The sequence below is a fragment of the Ranitomeya imitator genome, chromosome 3 (genome assembly GCF_032444005.1).
Source record: "Ranitomeya imitator isolate aRanImi1 chromosome 3, aRanImi1.pri, whole genome shotgun sequence".
Taxonomy (NCBI): domain Eukaryota; kingdom Metazoa; phylum Chordata; class Amphibia; order Anura; family Dendrobatidae; genus Ranitomeya; species Ranitomeya imitator.
This window is the reverse complement of record NC_091284.1, coordinates 161,183,572-161,203,969: the sequence shown is the minus strand read 5'-3', so window position 1 is coordinate 161,203,969 and position 20,398 is coordinate 161,183,572.

Here is a 20,398-nt window from a genome sequence, read left to right as displayed (position 1 = left end):
TATGCCTCATATAATGCTGCACAAAGGATAATGATAGCCCCATAAGTTGCTCCATATTAAAATATGCCCCATATAATGCTCCATAAAGGTTAATGATGACCCCATAAGATGTTCCATACAAAAATTTGCCCCATATAATTCAGCACAAATGTTAATGATGGCCCCATAAAATGCTCCATACAAAAATATGCCCCATATAATGCTGCACAAAGGTTAACGATGGCCTCATAAGATGCTCCATAAAAAAATATGCCCCATATAATTCTGCATAAAGGTTAATGATGGCCCCATAAGATGCTCCATATTAAAATGTGCCCCATATAATGCTGCTGCCGCGATAAAAAAAAATGACATACTCACCTCACGTCGCTGCCCGCTGCTCCTCAGCTCTCTGCAGTGACTGTTCAGGCAGAGGGCGTGCACTAATCATGTCATCATGCCCTCTGACCTGAATGTCACAGCCAAAGGACCCAAAAGACACAGCACGGCGGTGGATCAGGGACAGGTGAATATCGCAAGGCTCACCTTCCCCCAGCCCTCCTCACCCTCCAGGTGCCGCATATCAGTCCCTGCATCACAGGTGCTGGCATCTCTCTTCCTGTCCTCCTTCCTGTGCTGAGCGGTCAGTGATACCGCTCATTAAAGTAATGAATATGCACTCCACGCCTATGGGAGTGGAGTCGCATGCATATTCATTACTTTAATGAATTACAGTTTTTAGCACAAAAAAGTGCTGAATCTCGACTTATAAATGAGTATATATACGGTAAATAAAATAATTTAGTCACATATTGGAGAAGTGCTGCCAATTTTTGAATGTTATATATTGTGGACCCGGTTGAGGTCTGAATTAGATTTGCACAGACTAGACTATGCTAATGCTGCTTCTAGTCTATAATATAACGCTGGGAGCGTCACTCTGTGCGAAGCCTTTATAGACTGCGCAGGTGCAAGCGCCGGCACAGTCTGGGCCTCACAGAGTGATGCTCCCGGGAGATCGCGGTATGCGTTCACACTGAACGCACACCGCGATCTCCAACAGAGAAGCAGGGACCGCCAGGAGGGTGAGTATCGGCCATAATCACCTGTCCTGCGTTCCACCGCTGAGCGCCGCCATCTTCCCGATCTTCGGCCTGTGACCTTCAGTTCAGAGGGCGTGATGACGCGCTTAATGCGCGCCAGCGCCGCCCTCTGACTGAACAGTCACAGCCAGGAGACCGGGAAGATGGTGGCGCTCAGCGGTGGAAAGCAGGACAGGTGAATATAGTAAGTGCTGGGGGGCCTGAGCTGGCGGCGATACCGGCACCTGACCCCCACATCGCGCCGGTGTCCCCGCCTGCTCAGGCCCCCGGATGGGTGCAGCACATGACAGGATGGGGACGCAGGATGGGTGCAGCACATGACAGGATGGGGATGCAGGATGGAGCAGCACATACCAGGATGGGGACGCAGGATGGGTGCAGCACATACCAGGATGGGGACGCAGGATGGGTGCAGCACATGACAGGATGGGGACGCAGGATGGGTGCAGCACATGACAGGATGGGGACGCAGGATGGGTGCAGCACATGACAGGATGGGGACGCAGGATGGGTGCAGCACATGACAGGATGGGGACGCAGGATGGGTGCAGCACATGACAGGATGGGGACGCAGGATGGGTGCAGCACATACCAGGATGGGGACGCAGGATGGGTGCAGCACATGACAGGATGGGGACGCAGGATGGGTGCAGCACATACCAGGATGGGGACGCAGGATGGGTGCAGCACATGACAGGATGGGGCGCAGGATGGGTGCAGCACATGATAGGATGGGGACGCAGGATGGGTGCAGCACATGACAGGATGGGGACGCAGGATGGGTGCAGCACATGACAGGATGGGGACGCAGGATGGGGACGCAGGATGGGTGCAGCACATACTAGGATGGGGACGCAGGATGGGTGCAGCACATGACAGGATAGGGGCGCAGGATGGGTGCAGCACATGACAGGATGGGGACGCAGGATGGGTGCAGCACATGACAGGATGGGGCACAGGATGGGTGCAGCACATGACAGGATGGGGACGCAGGATGGGTGCAGCACATGACAGGATGGGGACGCAGGATGGGTGCAGCACATACCAGGATGGGGACGCAGGATGGGTGCAGCACATGACAGGATGGGGGTGCAGGAAGGGTACAGCACATGACAGGATGGGGACGCAGGATGGGTGCAGCACATGACACCATGGGGACGCAGGATGGAGCAGCACATGACAGGATGGGGACGCAGGATGGGTGCAGCACATGACAGGATGGGGACGCAGGATGGAGCAGCACATGACAGGATGGAGACCATATACCAATATAAATGCTCACCACCCGGGCGTAGAACGGGTTCAATAGCTAGTTTCCTAATATATTTTGCAGTGAACATTTTTGCCCAAGTAGTACACTATTACATACAACCCAAATACAGCAATTTGATGCAGCTGCTCACTTTTGGGACATTAACATGCCTAACTTTTCTTGCTCTGCATTTTTTTTTTCAATTTTTAACTTCTGAAGTCCTGGGCCATTTTCCATTTTTTTGCTCCCCTTCTTCCCAGAGCTATAACTTTTTTATTTTTTGGTCAATATGGCCATTTGAGGACTAGTTTTTTGTGGAACAAGTTGTACTTTTGAACAACACCATTGGTTTTAACATATCGGGTACTGGATAAAGGGAAACAAATTCCAAGTGTGGTGAAATTGCAAAAAAAAGTCAAATTCCACAGTTGTTTTTTTTTTTTTTTTTGCCATGTTCACTAAATGCTAAAACTGACTTGCCGTTATGATTTTCCAGGTTATTGTGCATTCACAGATACTAAACATGTATAGGTTATTTTTTATTTAAGCGGTGAAATAAAAATCCAAAATTTGTTAAAAAGAAAAAATGGCGCCATTTTCTGACACCTGTAGTGTCTCCACTTTTCGTGATTCGGAACTGTGTGAGGGCTTATTTTTTGTACACCGAGCTGATGTTTTTATTGATACCATTTTGGTGTAGATGCGATCTTTTGATCACCTGCTATTGCATTTTATTGCAATGTAGCAGCGACCAAAAAAACTTAATTCTGGAATTGTATTTTTTTTTCTCGTTAAGCCATTTAGCGAACAGGTTAATTTTTTTTTTCATATTGATAGATCGGGCGATTCTGAATGCAGAAACACTAAATATGTGTATATTTGATTTTTTTAGATTATTTTATTTTGAATGGGGTGAAAGGAGGTTGATTTGTTCTTTTTTTATATAAACAGTTGTGCTCAAAACTTTACATACCCGGCAAAATTTTTGCTTTCTTGACTTTTTTCAGAGAATATGAATGATAACACAAAAACTTTTTTTCTTCACTCATGGTTAGTAGTTGGGTGAAGCCGTTTATTGTCAAAGTACTGTGTTTTCTCCTTTTAAATTATAATGACAACCCAAAATATCCAAACGACCCTGATCAAAAGTTTACATATCCCATTTCTTAATACCATATATTGCCTTCTCTAACATCAATGACAGCTTGAAGTCTTTTGTTGAACTTGTGGATGAGGTTCTTTTTTTTCTCATATGGTAAAGCTGCCCACTCTTCTTGATAAAAAGCCTCCTGTTCCGGTAAATTAAAGGGCTGTCTAGCATGAACTGCGCGCTTGAGATCTACCCAAAGTGGCTCAATGATATTGAGGTCAGGAGACTGAGGTGGCCACTTGCTGTAGCCAATGACAGGTCGACTTGGCCTTGTGTTTTGGATCATTGTCATGTTGGATTGTCCAATTACGTCCCATGCACAGCAGTATTAGCTGATAACGTGCTGCATTCATCTTTCCTTCAACGTTGACTAAGATTCATGTGACTTTGCAGCTCACACATCCTGAAAATATCAGTGATTCAACTCCGTGCTTTACAGTAGGAATGGTGTTCCTCTCATCATAGACTTTGTTGACCTCTCTCCAAACGTAACGTTTGTGGTTGTGGCCAAAAAGTTCAATTTTGGTCTCATCACTCCAAATTACCTTGTTTCAGAAGTTTTGAGACTTGTGTCTGTGCTGTTTTGCGTATTGTAGGTGAGATACTTTGTGACATTTGTGCAGTAATAGCTTTCTTCTGGTGATTCAACCATGCAGCCCATTTTTCTTCAAGTACCTCCTTTATTGTGCATTTTGAAACAGCCACACCGCTAGTTTTCCGAGAGTCCAGTATTTCAGCTGATGCAATTTATGGGTTTTAATTTGCATCCCAAACAATTTTCCTGGCAGTTGTGGACAAAATATTTGTTGGTCTACCTGACCATGGTTTTGTTTTTACAGAGCCCCTGATTTTCCATTTGTTAATCACAGTTTGAACACTGCTGACTAGCATTATCAAATCCTTTGATATCTTTTTGTATTCCTTTCCTATTTTATACAGTTCAACTACCTTCTCCCGCAGATCTGTTGACAATTTTTTTGCTTTCCCCATGACACACAATCCAGAAACATCAGTGGTTGAATAAAAGATGCAAGAGTCTGTCTGGATCCCAGAAACTCACTCAGCTTTTATGCACACACATTGATTACAAGCAAACAGGTCAGAGATGAGGATGTTACCTTTAGTAGCCTGTCAAATCTATTTGTATCTACTTCTCCGCATGTTATCTACCAAAATCACCAGGGTATGTAAACTTTTGGTCAGGGACATTTGGATATTTTGGGTTGTCATTTAGATTTAAAAAGAGAAAACACAGTATTTTGGCAATAAATGGCTTCTCTCAACCACTAGCCATGAGTGGAGAAAAGGTTTTGATGTTATCAATCATATTCTCTGATAAAAGGCCAAGAAAGCAAAAGTTCTGCTGGGGTATGTAAACTTTTGAGCACAACTGTATATATTTTTTTATTATATTTAAAAACTTTTTTTTACTTTTTGCATGGTTCAAAAGTCTCCATGGGAGACTAGAAGCTGCAATGCATTGTGTAGCACAGATGATGGTCACATGTATGTAGGAAAAATGCTCACTTGCTATGAGTGCCGACCACAGGGCGGTGCTCATATCAGTCTGGTAATAACAACCATATATGTCTGCTGCAGACCTCTAGTTGTCATGCTGACTCATCGGTGATCCGCGATCATGCGATAGGGTCACCAATGGGTGAGATTAGTGACGCGCTTCCTTTAAGTGTGAGTTAAATGCCTTTGTTGGAGATTGACAGCGACATTTAACTACTTAACAGCTGCTGCTGTTGCAGGCACATGTTAGTTATATAGATCATCTGTCCTCTGCCCAAAATGGAACTCCGGTTCTGAAGCCTAAGTTTGTCATATAAAGCGATCCAAAATGTGCCTCACATAGATCCTCTCAACTCTGGAACTCTGTCCCTTAACATATCATACTCATGCCTACCATGGGAAACTTCAAAAGAACCTGAAAAAATACCTGTTCCGACAAGCCTACAACCTACCCTAACCATCATTTAATTCATACAGCTGCACAAGCAGCTCTATCCTCACCTATTGTATCCTCACCCATCTTTTGTAGACTGTGATCCCTCACAGACAGGGTCTTCTCTCCTCAAGTAGCAGTTGGTGACTTGTATTGTTTAAGATTATTGTTAGTGATGAGCGAATACATTCAGCACTATTCATTTCTTGCACGAATAGTACTGTATTCAGGCTATTCGTTACTTGGCGAGTAATTAGGCATTTGCCTTGGTATATTGGAGTCACCCGCGCAGCATGTTTGGTGCTTTATTTTCAGCCAATAAGCATGCTGGGCTGGCTTTCAAATCACAGTAATGCCAGTGCCATGTTTGGTGTGGCATTACTGTGATTGGCTGGTCTTCCAGTGTCTTAGGAACTATTTAAAGGCTGCCAGGGCCATATTGTGCACATTGCAGCTGGAAACAGCATAGGGAGAGCATAGTTTCAGCGTAGGGACAGTGAAAGTAGCGTACTGACACTGATAGAAAGTTAGATACAAAGTGAGCATTATTTATTCCAAAAAGCTCTTTTAAGACCTGAAGATTGTCAAGATTAGATGTTTGTTTTTGTTTTGGTTTGGTAGGTCCTTTTAAAAATCTGTAAAACCGGCACACTACTCAGACAACATTATTCCCAGATACCATATGTGAGTCAGAAAGGCATGCAGGCATCTTCTCCATGCTGCTCTCATTTAGTTTTAGCTCTTTCCCATCCATTACAGCTTTTTTCCAATGCCCTCAGACCTGTTTGTTGGGTCCAGCAGAAAAAAATTTGGCTTTCTCATTGACTTGCATTGGATTTGTTATTCGATTTTCTCAAATCAATATATTTCACTATTCGATCATTACTACACAGTGCCAGTCCAGGCTTGAGATTTATCGGCAGCAACTATGCAGCTTACAACACATATTTTGCAGGCATATTTCAGCATAGAAACTATAGGAATATACCACATATACTCATGCATAAGCCGAGTTTTTCAGCACACTTTTTTGTGCTGAAAACGCCCCCCTCGGCTTATACACGAATCATTGTCCCAGAAAGATGGTGGGTGAGGGGGAGCAGCGGGTCACAGAGGCAGGAGTCGATGGTTGCGACTATAACTGTGCCTACTGCTAAAGAGAAATGAATATTCACTGCGCTGGCAGTGAATATTCATTTCTCTTATAGTGCACAGTTACAGCCGCAGCCGCCGGCTTCCAGCACAGCACACATCCTACATACCTTCCCTGCGCACCCTCGCTGCATCTTGTTCGTTCTGGCACCAGCAGCACTTCTGGCCGAGCAAGCATGCCTCTCCACTCCTATAGGCATGGAGTGAATATTCATTACCTTAATGAGAGGGGCCATGTGATCGCTCGGCAGGAAAAGCTGCTGGCGCCGAAACGAGATGCAGTGCGAGCGCGCATGGAGGTAAGAAGGATGTGTTTTTTTTATAGGAACCATAAGGAGCCATGCATACAAGGATAGGGACAGGGGAGCCATGCATACAAGGATGGGATGGGGAGCCATGCATATCAGGATAGTGATGTGGGGACAATGCATACCCAGCTTATACTCGAGTCAATAAGTTTACCCAGTTTTTCATGGCAAAATTAGGTGCCTCGGCTTATACTAGGGTCAATTTATACTCAAGTATATACGATATATTAAGCCAGATAAATTTTATTAATTAAAAAATTAAAATACATAAGAAATCGCAGTGTCTCCCAAAGGTGGAGGGATCCACAAGGCATACCAATGCCATTCAAAAACATAGCATTAACACATAAAATCACATAGATATGATATATTTTAATATGTTATACTTGATCCAATACAGGAATAATAAAATCATAAACATAACATTCCATAAATTGTTAATGAGTAATTACTTTCATAAAAAAATATGAAGGTGGTATATATAGGTAACTCAACCAACTGTATAAATCATTAGTATGTTTCAATCATGCACGTCCTGTAGCAGAGTATGTATCAATACTGATTCCTACGATATCTCACCATGATTATGTGCAAAGAGGTCAAAACAATGAGGAATGCATGTATGAATACTTACAGTATCAATGCCAGTTCGGTGCCTGCCCTGCCACCCAAATGCGTGTTTTTCCCTTTCTTCGCCATTTATCTGTTTTTTCGTCTCCATTCAAAGCTTCTGCGCTGTGTGGGATTTTCCGCTCAAATATATGATTTTCAAAGCAACCTGCTGTAGTTTCCCCCTGGTTGTGCTGAAGTTGGTCATGCAGATGTTACTTTGACTGGATGAGGAGGTGGATGAGGATGCGGTGGAGGAAGAGGAGGCAACATGTACACAGAAATATACATCAATCCTTAGTGGTGTGTAGGACATGCGCCAAAATGATTTTAGGGAGATATTACCTCCTCAATCAAATAGTTTGATGAATTATCTGATTCATCATCTGCAAGACTGACTAAAGCATAAATATCTAAAAAAAAAGTTGTTAAACTGCACCCTTAAATGTCCAAGTCTTTAAAGACCAAGAGGTGCACATCAAAACCAGGGAGTCTATCCCAGAACGTGTTCCATATCCAGATAAATAAAAAAAACAGCGCCTCAAACTAGTGAAGATAAATCTTACATTTTATTCTGCCTCCTGTGGTGATGTTTCAGTCCAGAGACCTTTTTCAAGCTTGAGAAAGGTCTGTTGACAGAATCGTCGCCACAGGAGGCAGAATAAAATGTAAGATTTATCTTCACTACAGTTTGAGGCGCTGGTTTTTGATTTTTCTGACTAAAGCATAAGTCTTACAGAAATTCGATAGTACCCGTTTCAATTTCTCCAATTTGTGTATCATAGGAATAGCAATTACCCAATGGCACTCATGAAATATTTGAATAATTTCTACTTGTTTTAACTACAATGGATTGATATGTACAAATTCTTTCTGTGAATCAGGTGATAATGCTCAACAAATGTGTAGTTGCAATATTGCTCCCCATAGCAACTGTTTACAAAAAGTTCCACTATTGCCTACTGCTGCTTGCACAGTGTCTCCAGCAAATGCAAGGTGGAGATCCACCTTGTGAGTACATTGCATATGAGGTGGGAAAAAGGAAGGCAGAATTGAGGCTGCACCGCAGACAGATGAGCAAGCACACACTGCTCACACTTTGACTGGATGAGGAGATGGAGGAAATGTAATAGGAGGAGGAGGCAACAGGGACACAGAAAAGGCTAGGGCCCGGCCACAGTGAACAGTAGCACCTAACTTAATGGCTTGGGGTTGGCCTTAGCACTTTTGCACCCTGCTCCCTTGAATGCTGTGCAGCTGGGGCAATGTGGCCTCCATCTCTTCCTCTGAAGCTCCCAAGTCACTTGGATGTCTTTGGCTCCATTTGGGGTCTAGAATCTCATCAGCTCTCATTGAGTCATCACACCTCTCCATTCTGTCAGTAAATCTGCTGCCCTATTAGTCCACTTCTGTTCTAGCTACTTCTCTGCTTCTCCCTTCTACAAATCTCTTCTTTGTCTCCCAATTCCAGACCATATCCACTTCAAGCTAGTGACATTGATCTACAAAGCCATCCATAATGTCTCCCCCATATATCTATGAACTTATCTCCCCATATCTCCCACCACATAATCTCTGGTCCTTCTCTCCTCCACAATTGTGCATTCCTCATCCAATTGCCAGCAAAATTTCTACTGAATACTGAATATCCTCATAATTAGTGTTGAGTGATACTTTCTGATATCCAGAAGTATTGGTATCGGATTGGATCGGCTGATATCCAAAAAATATTGGATATCGCCGAAACCGATACCCGATACCCATGCAAGTCAATGGGACACAAATATCGGAATGTAAATAAGCCCTTTCTGTCCTTCTACATCCTCTTCCAGAGGGGGAAGAGTGTGGGCAGTGCGTGGGCGGAGACTAATGTCTGTATGTGCGGGCGGGGTCTGTGCGGGCCTGCCAGGGATGTGTACCTGCCTGCTGGGGCTCTGTGCGGGCCTACCAGGGCTCTCTGGGGTCTGTGCAGCATGCAGGTCTCTGTGCGGCGTGCGGGGTGTCTCTGTGCAGCGTGCAGGGTGTCTCTGCGGCATGCGGGGTCTCTGTGCGGCGTGCAGGTTGTCTCTGTGCGGCGTGCAGGGTCTCTGTGTGGCGTGTGGGGTGTCTCTGTGCGACGTGCAGGGTGTCTCTGTGCAGCATGTGGGGTCTTTATGGCGTGCGGGGTGTCTCTGTGTGGCATGCTGGGTGTCTCTGTGCACTTTTCCCATGCAGCAATTGCCACAAAGTGAGCCTTGGTCCTAAGGTAACCTCTCGGTGATGCACTGCAGGAGCCATTGTCTCCTGTCAGTGTGTCACTGAGGGTCGTATTGAGCAGTGACATCACCCGATGTCACTGTTCTATAGTAGAGATTGTCGTGGGACACGCGATATTAATTGGACTACGGCAGACAGGTAGTATACGGTTTATTATTTTACGTTTTTTGCAGGCACTGTAGTATGGTAAGTATGGTTAAATGAAGAATATTAAAATATTTTTTTCCAATGTGTGTGTATTTTATTAACCCTTTATTACTATTGGATTAAAAATGGATAGGCGTCTTATTGACGCCTCTCTTGTTATTAACCTGGCTTAATGTCACCTTACAATAGCAAGTATGGTTAAATGAAGAATATTAAAATATTTTTTTCCAATGTGTGTGTATTTTATTAACCCTTTATTACTATTGGATTAAAAATGGATAGGCGTCTTATTGACGCCTCTCTTGTTATTAACCTGGCTTAATGTCACCTTACAATAGCAAGGTGACATTAACCCCTTATTACCCCATATCCCATCGCTACACGGCAGTGGGAAGAGAGGGGCTCAGTGCCGGAATAGGCGCATCTGTAAGATGCGCCATTTCTGGGGCGGCTGCGGACTGGTATTTGTAGCCGGGGGGGGGGGGCAATATCCATGGCCCCTGTCTAGGCTATGAATATCAGCCCGCAGCTGTCTGCGTAGCCTTTCTGGCTATGAAATATAGGGGTCCTCACCTCATTTTTTGGGGGGTCCCCCTATTTTAATAGCTAGTAAAGGCTACGCAGACAGCTGCAGGCTGTTATTCATAGTAGGCTACAAATATTGGCCCCCGGCCGTCGGCTTTCGCCCTCTGGCGCAGAAAATTGCGCGGGAGCCCACACCGTTATTTTCCGATTTTTTTTTTACAAGTCAACGCTCTTTAAGGCCTCTTTTACTCTTGCGTCGGTACGGGTCTGTCGCTATGCGTCGGGCCGACGTACCGACGCACGTTGTGAAATTTGTGCATGACGTGGGCAGCGAATGCAGTTTTTCAACGCATCCGCTGCCCATTCTGAAGTCCGGGGAGGAGGGGGCGGAGTTTCTGCAGCGCGGTAGAAAATGGCGGGTGCGACGGCCAAAAAAAGTTCACTTGAACGTTTTTTCGTGCCGATGGTCCGCCAAAACACGACGGATCAGTTGCATGATGGACACAATGTGTGGCCCCACTTGTAGGCCCAGACGATGCCCGCACAGGGCCCCAGCACGCCCCACAGAGACACCGCACAGAGACACCCCGCATGCTGCACAGAGACACCCCACACGCCACACAGAGACACCCTGCACGCCGCAGAGACACCCCGCACGCCGCACAAAGACACCCTGCATGCCGCACAGAGACCCCGCACGCTGCACAGAGACACCCCACATGCCGCACAGAGCCCCAGCATGCCGCACAGACCCAAGAGAGCCCCCGGTAGGCCCAAACAGAGACCCAGCAGGCAGGTACACATCCCTGGCAGGCCGGCACAGACCCCGCCTGCACATACAGACACTCACAGTGTCCGCCCACGCACTGCCCACGCACTGCCCACACTTCATTATACTGCATAATTTCACTATAGGAACTTCCGATTCCAATTTCCAATATCGCAAAAATATCGGAACTCGGTATCGGAATTCCGATACAGCGAATATCGGCCGATATTTGCAGTATCGGAATGCTCAACACTACTCATAATGTAAAATTCTGAGGCTCAACACATCCGATTATCCCATACACTAGGAACTTCCAAGTGGAAACTGGAAAACCCATGTCTTTAGAACAGCTTACTGACTGCAATGACCCTGCTGCCATCTCACCAACAGCAGAGTTGCTGCAATCCCGAACCTACTGTCTCCTTTTCCATCATCCTGTAAAATGTAAGGCCGCAAGGGTGGGGTCCTCTCTCCTCTATACACATCTGTAACTATTACTTTGTTCATTGCAATTTATATTTGTGTTTTGTATGTAACCCCTCCTCAACACCATGGAATCAATGGTGCTCTACAAATAAATAATAATAATAATAATAATACCCAGCATAGCATAATGTTCCACCCAGTCTTTACCATCTCCATACAGGTGACAATCCAGCAGCTGTCGGCTGTATACTTGCTGCATTAGCGATGATCAATGTTGGCACCGTCCATATCTATTTAACACTGTAGATGCTACTGTTAGTTGTGACTGCATCATATAAATGGTTAGAGTGTGGGGGCTTCCGCGTTATCCCCATCAGCACACTGAGATGATGATTATATGGTCCTGATGTTTGCCATGGCTGCAGTAATCTGTTCAGAAGTTACTAACATTTAGGTGGCAAAAGTACATTTCTTTCATTACTATCATGTCAATTTGCATTAATTCTTGAAAATCACCTGAAGGGTTAATAAACTACCTGACAGCAGTTTTCAACATGTCAATAGGTGCTGTTTTTAAAATGGTATCTCTTTTGGGGGGTTTCCATTATACACGACCCTCAAAGTCACTTCAAACCTAGATAGGTCCCTAAAAAAAATAATTTTGTTAATTTCCTTGGAAAAAGGAAAAATTGCTGCTACATTTTTAAACCTCCTAAAATGCTAACAAAAAAAAAAAAAATTTTACAAATGGTGCTGATTTAAAGCAGACATGAGGGAAATGTTATTTATTAATATTTTGTTATGAGATGACAATCTGGGTTAAAGGGACAATCATTCAAAATTTGAAAATTGATAATTTTTTTTCATTTTTGTAAAATTTTTGATGTTTTTTATAAATAAAAACAAAACATATTGATCTAAATTTACTGTTATCATAAATTATAATGTGTCATGAAAAAAACAGTCTCCAAATCAATGGGATATGGTAAAGTGTTTCAGAGTTATTACCATGCAAAAGTGACACTGGTAAGATTTAAAAATTTGACCCGGTAAGTAAGGGGTTAAATATTTTTTTATCAACATTTTTTTGCAGGGCTATTATCCAGCTCTCACCCTCATTTGGCTTACTTTTGCAGCTCCCGAGCCCTTATTATGACCATTACCCTTTCATAACATGCGCCATACTAGCACGGCACATGTCGTGTCTCCCCCTTTCTTGTGGGCTTCGGCCGTGAGCCCACATCTTTCTCCGCACATGTCAGCCGTTTTGAACAGCTGACATGTGCCTGGAACAGCCGCAGGTTAAATCGCGATCCACCAGTGGCTCTTAACCCAATAAATGCTGCTTAAGGCCGGTTTCACACGTCAGTGGCTCCAGTACGTGAGGTGACAGATTCCTCACGTACCGGAGACACTGACTCACGTAGACACATTAAAATCAATGTGTCTCTGCACATGTCAGCGTGTTTTCACGGACCGTGAGTCCGTTTGGAAAACACGGAGACATGTCAGTGTTCGTGGGAGCGCACGGATCACACGGACCCATTAAAGTCAATGGGTCCGTGTAAAACACGTACCGCACATGGATGCTGTCTGTGTGCAGTCCGTGCGCTGTGCAGGAGACAGTGCTACAGTAAGCGCTGTCCCCCCAGCTTGTGGTGCTGAAGCCCCATTCATTCCTTCTTCCCAGCAGCATTCGCTGGAGCAAAGGGATGAAAAATAATTTTTTTTTGTTAAAATAAAGTTCCCGGTAATCTCCCCCCTCCCTCCCCTTGTGCGCCTGCCCGCTGGCATTAAAATACTTACCCAGCTCCCCCGGCACTTTCTCTCAGTGTCGCAGCTCTTCCTGTATGAGCGATCATGTGGTGCCGCTTATTACAGTGATGAATATGCGGCTCCACCTCCCATAGAAATACGCCCATCAGTGGCATCATCGTGGGTTACTGATGGATTGGCATAACAACCAGAGCTCTGCTGAAGACTTCTATGGTTGTCACTGATGGATTGCTATGAGCATTGCCCAGGGGTCTGGGCTCATAGAAAGTGAGGTTTTCTGCTACATACAGTTGATCTGATCATCATCTGTATGTAGCAGAGCCGATCAGGTTATGGCAGCTTCTAGTCTGCCAAGGAGACAATTGAAGCATGCCAAAAATAAAAAAAAGTTTCAAAAATATTTAAAAAATTAAAAACATATGAAAGTTTAAATCACTTCCTTTTGCCTCATTCAAAATAAAACAATAAAAAATCAAACAAACACATATTTGGTATCATTGCATTCATTACTGCCCGATCTATCAACATAAAAAATAATTAAAAAATGTCAAAATGCCAAAATTACATTTTTTTGGTTGCCGCAACATTGCATTAAAATGCAATAATGGGCTACTAAAAAATGGTATATACACTAAAATGATATAAATAAAAACATCAGCTTAGCATGCTAAAAATAAGCCCTGACCCAACCTGAGATCATGAAAAATGGAGACGCTACGGGTATCGGAAAATGGCACAATTTTCTTTTTTTTTATTTTGGATTTTTTTTTTCACCATTGAAGTAAAAAAGAACCTTGACATGCTTGATGTCTCTGAACTCGTAGTGTCATGGAGAATCATAATGGTAGGTCAGTTTTATGATTTGGTGAATATAGTAAAAATAATTCCAAAAAAAGTTGTGGAATTGAACTTTTTTGCAATTTCACCACACTTGGAATTTTTTTTCCATTTTTGAGTACACAATATGGTAAAATCAATAGGGTCGTTCATAATTACAACTTGTCCCACAAAAAACAAGCCCTCACATGACCATATTGAAGGAAAAATAAAACAGTTATGCCTCTGTGAAGAAGGTGAGCGAAAAACAGAAACGCAAAAACAAAAAAGGGCTTCATCTCAAAGGAATTCAATCACCGAAGTTCATGTTCCCTTTGATTCAGGTTTTAGGTCAAGTTCGGGGATGTTTGGTCCCAAGCAAAATTTTTCATTGTAGCTTCATCGAACCTGATGAACACAGTTCATCACTAGTAAGTAATTTTGTTTTTCACTGCATTTACGGTGTGAGTAAAAGGCTCTTAATAAAAATTGGTCAATTTTCACATTTTGGTGTTTTTAGCTGTTCATTTTTGTTTATTATAAAAAACATTGACATCTCTGTTGATATTATCTCTATGCTGATGACACCCAATTATTCACTTCTCCTGATATCACGCCTGCCTTTTTAGAAAACACCAGCGATTATCTCTAACATCATGTCCTCCCTCTATCTGAAACTGAACCTGTCAAAAACTGAACTCCTCGTGTTCTCTCTCTCTATTACCCTACCTTTGCCTGACATTGCCATCTCTGTGTGTGGTTCCATCATTACTCCCAAGCAACGTGCCCGCTGCCTTGGGGTCATGTTTGATTCCGAGTTTTCATTTACCCCCCACATCCGATTACTGGCTCGCTCTTCTTATCTGAATCTCACAAACATTTCTAGAATATGCCCTTTTTTTTACTTTCGACTCTGCAAAAACTCTTACTGTTTCAATTATTCATTCTCATCTGGACTATTGTAACTCTCTACTAATCGGCCTCCCTCTTACCAAACTCTTCCCTCTTCAATCTATCCTGAATGCTGCAGCCAGGATCATATTCCTTACCAACCGTTATACCGATGCCTCTACCTTGTGCCAGTCATTACACTGGTTACCCATCCACTTCAGAAACCAGTACAAAACTATTACCCTCATCCACAAAGCACTCCATGGCTCAGCACCACCCTACAGCTCCTCCCTGGTCTCATTCTGCCACCCTACCAGTGCTCTCCATTCTGCTAATGACCTGAGGTTAGCATCCTCAATAATCAGAACCTCCTACTCCTGCCTCTAAGACTTTCAGATGCTGTGCCAATTCTTTGGAATGCACTACCCAGGTTAATATGATTAATCTCCAATTCCTACAGTTTTAAGTGTGCTCTTAAACCTCATTTGTTCAGACTGGCCTTCCACCTCAACGCATTAACCTAACTATACCTGGGTGACCCATTCAAAAAACTAAAACCATAATTAGGTTCCTCGCATCATTTTCTCATACGCTTTATGCATTTTATAGCCCTCTGTGTCTGTACGGTTACATATTTAGGCTGTTAACTGGTTCATACAGCTTTACATGAACAACCGAGCCTTAAGGTACCTTCACACATAACGATATTGTTAACGATATCGTTGCTTTTTGTGACGTAGCAACGATATCGTTAATGAAATCGTTATGTGTGACAGCGACCAACGATCAGGCCCCTGCTGGGAGATCGTTGGTCGCTGAATAAAGTCCAGAACTTTATTTCGTCGCTGGACTCCCTGGAGACATCGCTGGATCGGCGTGTGTGACACCGATCCAGCGATGTCTTCACTGGTAACCAGGGTAAACATCGGGTAACTAAGCGCAGGGCCGCGCTTAGTAACCCGATGTTTACCCTGGTTACCATCCTAAAAGTAAAAAAAAACAAACAGTACATACTTACCTACCGCTGTCTGTCCTCCAGCGCTGTGCTCTGCTCTCCTCCTGCAATGGCTGTGAGCGTCGGTCAGCCGGAAAGCAGAGCGGTGACGTCACCGCTCTGCTTTCCGGCCGCTGTGCTCACAGACAGTACAGGAGGAGTGCAGAGCACAGCGCTGGAGGACAGACGGCTGTAGGTAAGTATGTACTGTTATTTTTACTTTTAGGATGGTAACCAGGGTAAACATCGGGTTACTAAGCGCGGCCCTGTGCTTAGTTACCCGATGTTTACCCTGGTTACCGGCATCGTTGGTCGCTGGAGAGCGGTCTGTGTGACAGCTCTCCAGCGACCAAACAGCGACGCTGCAGCGATCCGGATCGTTGTCGGTATCGCTGCAGCGTCGCTTAATGTGAAGGGGCCTTTACACTATGGCTGGTCCGAACAAGGAAAGCAATTGTTACCTTCCATCTCTCGTGTCTCCCCTTTTTGCTCATAGATTGTAAGCTTGCGAGACGGGCCCTCACTCCTCTTGGTATCTGTTTTGAACTATGATTATTATTGTTATGCTGTAATGTCTATTGTCTGTAAAAATCCCCTCTATAATTGTAAAGTGCTGCGGAATATGTTGGCGCTATATAAATAAAATTAATATTATTTTGTTCTAATAGTGCTCAAAAATTATTCTGTATTATTAAAGGTCCACCTTAAAATAAATTGGAAAAGTCAGGAATCATTTACAAAAATAAAATAAGGTCTATCATAATTCCACTACATGCTGCTCCGGCGGTCTCTATTGGAACAAGAAGTGATAATGTGTCATTCTTTTTGTGCTCTAACTGCAGCAATCTTCCATTACTCGACCAATAAAATCCCATCCCAGTCTCCTGACAGATACATGTTTCAGCTATCACAATACTGAAGCTTGGGACAAAATAGCTTCCTATCCTGGCAGAGACCAATGGAGTGACTTTCATTGAAGTGATATAAGTTAGCTCCCATAATACCATATTTCATTATTTTAGATAAGCCCCTGTCCTTCTAACCCCCTTAACATTATACTCTTTTAAAATATACAGCACATTACGAGCAATTTATATGTTTACTTTCCTTAATGCACTTTGTACATATTATCTCTTTGTAAAAATTCCTTGTGATTTATAATAATATAACTTTTAGTAATAAGGTATCCTTAGGTATATTTCTTTATGCAGCAGAATCAGTTGTTGTAATATGGAGTGCTTAAAATTAATAGGCGACGCTAAGTATCTGCAATAGTCAAAAGGTAGATATCACTGCAGCGTCGTGCGTATTGTACAAAGGCTCTGTCATTGTCATTAATTTTACGAAAGGGCACAATGCAATCTAGCTGCTAGGGATCACCTCTCCTGACTGAATCTCATTGAGAGATAATTAAAGAGGGCTGTTGTTCGCAGACATAAATCTTAACACTGCAGTAAGGAACTCCTTTTATCACCAGAAAGCATCATAGCATAAGCCTATAGATAATTATACAAGCAAAAAGATATAAAAATAATAGGAAAAATTCTCTTGATGTGTCTGGCTACACGTCTAAAAAACCCAAAAAGAAAACAAAGTGAATGATGACATGACAGCGATTTACTGTCCCTTTCATCTTTGCTAGACAGTAAGGTGTTAGTATCTGAACATCCTGCTCTAACAATCTCCCCAGAGCTTAAGCAGTTATTTGGACAGGAGCATTAATCAAATGAATTCCAATACATAATGTAAGATAGCAGCATAAGATGGACTACCATAGGGCAATTGGCACATTGCACTTGATGACAAGTTGTTTTTCTTAACCCTATACAAACTCCCAACTTATCAAGTTTTAAAGAACAATTCCATCAATAAAACAAAAGGAAATGGACAAAAAGCAATTACCTATGAATAGCCTTATGCAATTTTTTTTTCATCCTTCACAGATTCGTGCTATCAGGGGTCGAGCTGTTTCTTATTATACGTGTATAGCTTTTTGATAATATAGCTGTAGTGACCTTGAGTGTTGAATTAAGCTGAAAGTTTATTTTCTGAGCTACTTGCGGCATCAAATCTCACAATCATCTTTAAAGTCTTCGCTCTGAGCTCAGTAAGTGGTGCATAAAGAGGAAGGTCATCCATTTTTCTTTTTATTCAAAGTGTCTCACTGGCCTGTTCCTAAATAATTCTGACAATACAATATATCTGTACAATTTTCAACTAGCAAGTGCTTTGAAGAAAATGACTATATTCAAAGTTTTATATTTTCAATACAGCTAGACGCAATAAAACTATTGAGAACATGCTAAAACACCTTTTAAAATTAACAATTACATTATACTGAGCCAAATTTAGGAGAAGATTCCAGGCTTGTGATAAATACTCACATTTACTCATTTCATTAATGTACTTAATAATCTGTGCTATGTTAACAATTAGTTTAATACAAACGACATCTCCAGAACACATACAGTGCCTTGCAAAGGTATTCCGCCCCCTGGAACTTTTCAACCTTTTCCCACATATTATGCTTCAAACATAAAGATACCAAATGTAAATTTTTGGTGAAGAATCAACAAGTGGAACACAATTGTGAAGTTGACCGAAATTTGTTGGTTATTTTAAATTTTTGTGGAAATTCAAAAACTGGAAATTGGGGCTTGCAATATTATTTGGCCCCTTTAACTTAATACTTTGTTGCGCCACCTTTTGCTGCGATTACAGCTGCAAGTCACTTGGGGTATGTCTCTTATCAGTTTTGTACATCGATAAACTGAAATTCTTGCCCATCCTTCCTTGGCAAACAGCTCGAGCTCATTGAGGTTTGATGGAGATCGTTTGTGAGCAACAGTTTTCAGCTCTTTCCACAGATTCTCGATTGGATTGAGGTCTGGACTTTGACTTTGCCATTCTAACACCTGGATATATTTATTTGTGAACCATTCCATTGTAGATTTTACTTCATTTTTTAGATCATTGTCTTGTTGGAAGACAAATCTCTGTCCCAGTCTCAGGTCTTTTGCAGACTCCAACAGGTTTTCTTCAAGGTTGGTCCTGTATTTGCCTCCATCCATCTTCCCATCAATTTTAACCATCTTCCCTGTCCCTGCTGAAGAAAAGCAGCCCCAAATCATGATGCTGCCACCATCATGTTTGACAGTGGGGATGGTGTGTTCTGGGTGATGAGCTGTATTGCCTTTACGCCAAACATATCCTTTGGCATTGTTGCCAAAAGTTCGATTTTGGTTTCATCTGACCAGAACACCTTCTTCCACATGTTTGGTGTGTCTCCCAGGTGGCTTGTTGCAAACTTTAAACAACACCTTTTATGGATATCTTTGAGAAATGGCTTTCTTCTTGCGACTGTTCCATAAAAGCCAGATTTGTGCAGTGTGTGACTAATTGTTGTCCTATGGACAGACTGTCCCACCTCAGCTGTAGATCTCTGCAGTTCATCCAGAGTGATCATGGGCCTCTTGGATGCATCTCTGATCAGTCTTCTCCTTGCTTGAGATGAAAATTTAGAGGGACGGTCTGCAAAACCGGCCTGCCTAAGTTCAATAGGGAGTATGGTACCTGCGACACTCAGAGTAAAAGGACAAAACTGAACTGTTTTCAAAACCGGCCTGCCTAAGTTCAATAGGGAGTATGGTACCTGCGACACTCAGAGTAAAAGGACAAAATTACATGTGCCTGACCTTAAATCAGTCTAAATAAAGTGACACATGTGTACAGAAAGTGCCATATATAGTGCTTACCCATGTGGGACATGGAGAAGATGCTTACACTGTCAAGAACCCCAACACACGTTTCGCGCTGATGGCTTCCTCCAGGGGCCTTGTGTATGTTGCTGTGCATTGGTGGGCCATAAATACTCCATACACACCTGATGAAAATGACCAACTGCTCTGTGGAGCGCATGGAGACATCACTTCCGGCTGTCCTAGCATTGGAGTAGGTCAAGGAAAAGTTTCCTGTGACGTCAGATGACCTGAACCAAGCCGATTGGACACCTTCGGAGATGCAGGCATGGTCAGGACCCACAGCACATGCACACACCGTGGTGGCCATCTTGGATACTGGAACAAGTGTGGGCAAAAACGCAAATGCTAAGTAAGGCTGCCAACCTAAATTACAATGTGCCAAGCAGTGAAATAGTGATATATACATTATCATACAAAGCATTACAATCAAGCCAGATTGAAAAACATCAATTAATAATAGATCATCCAATATCCAGTCTGTTCACTGCAGATTCCCATGTATGTGATCAAGAACAATGGTTTTTCAGGGGGAT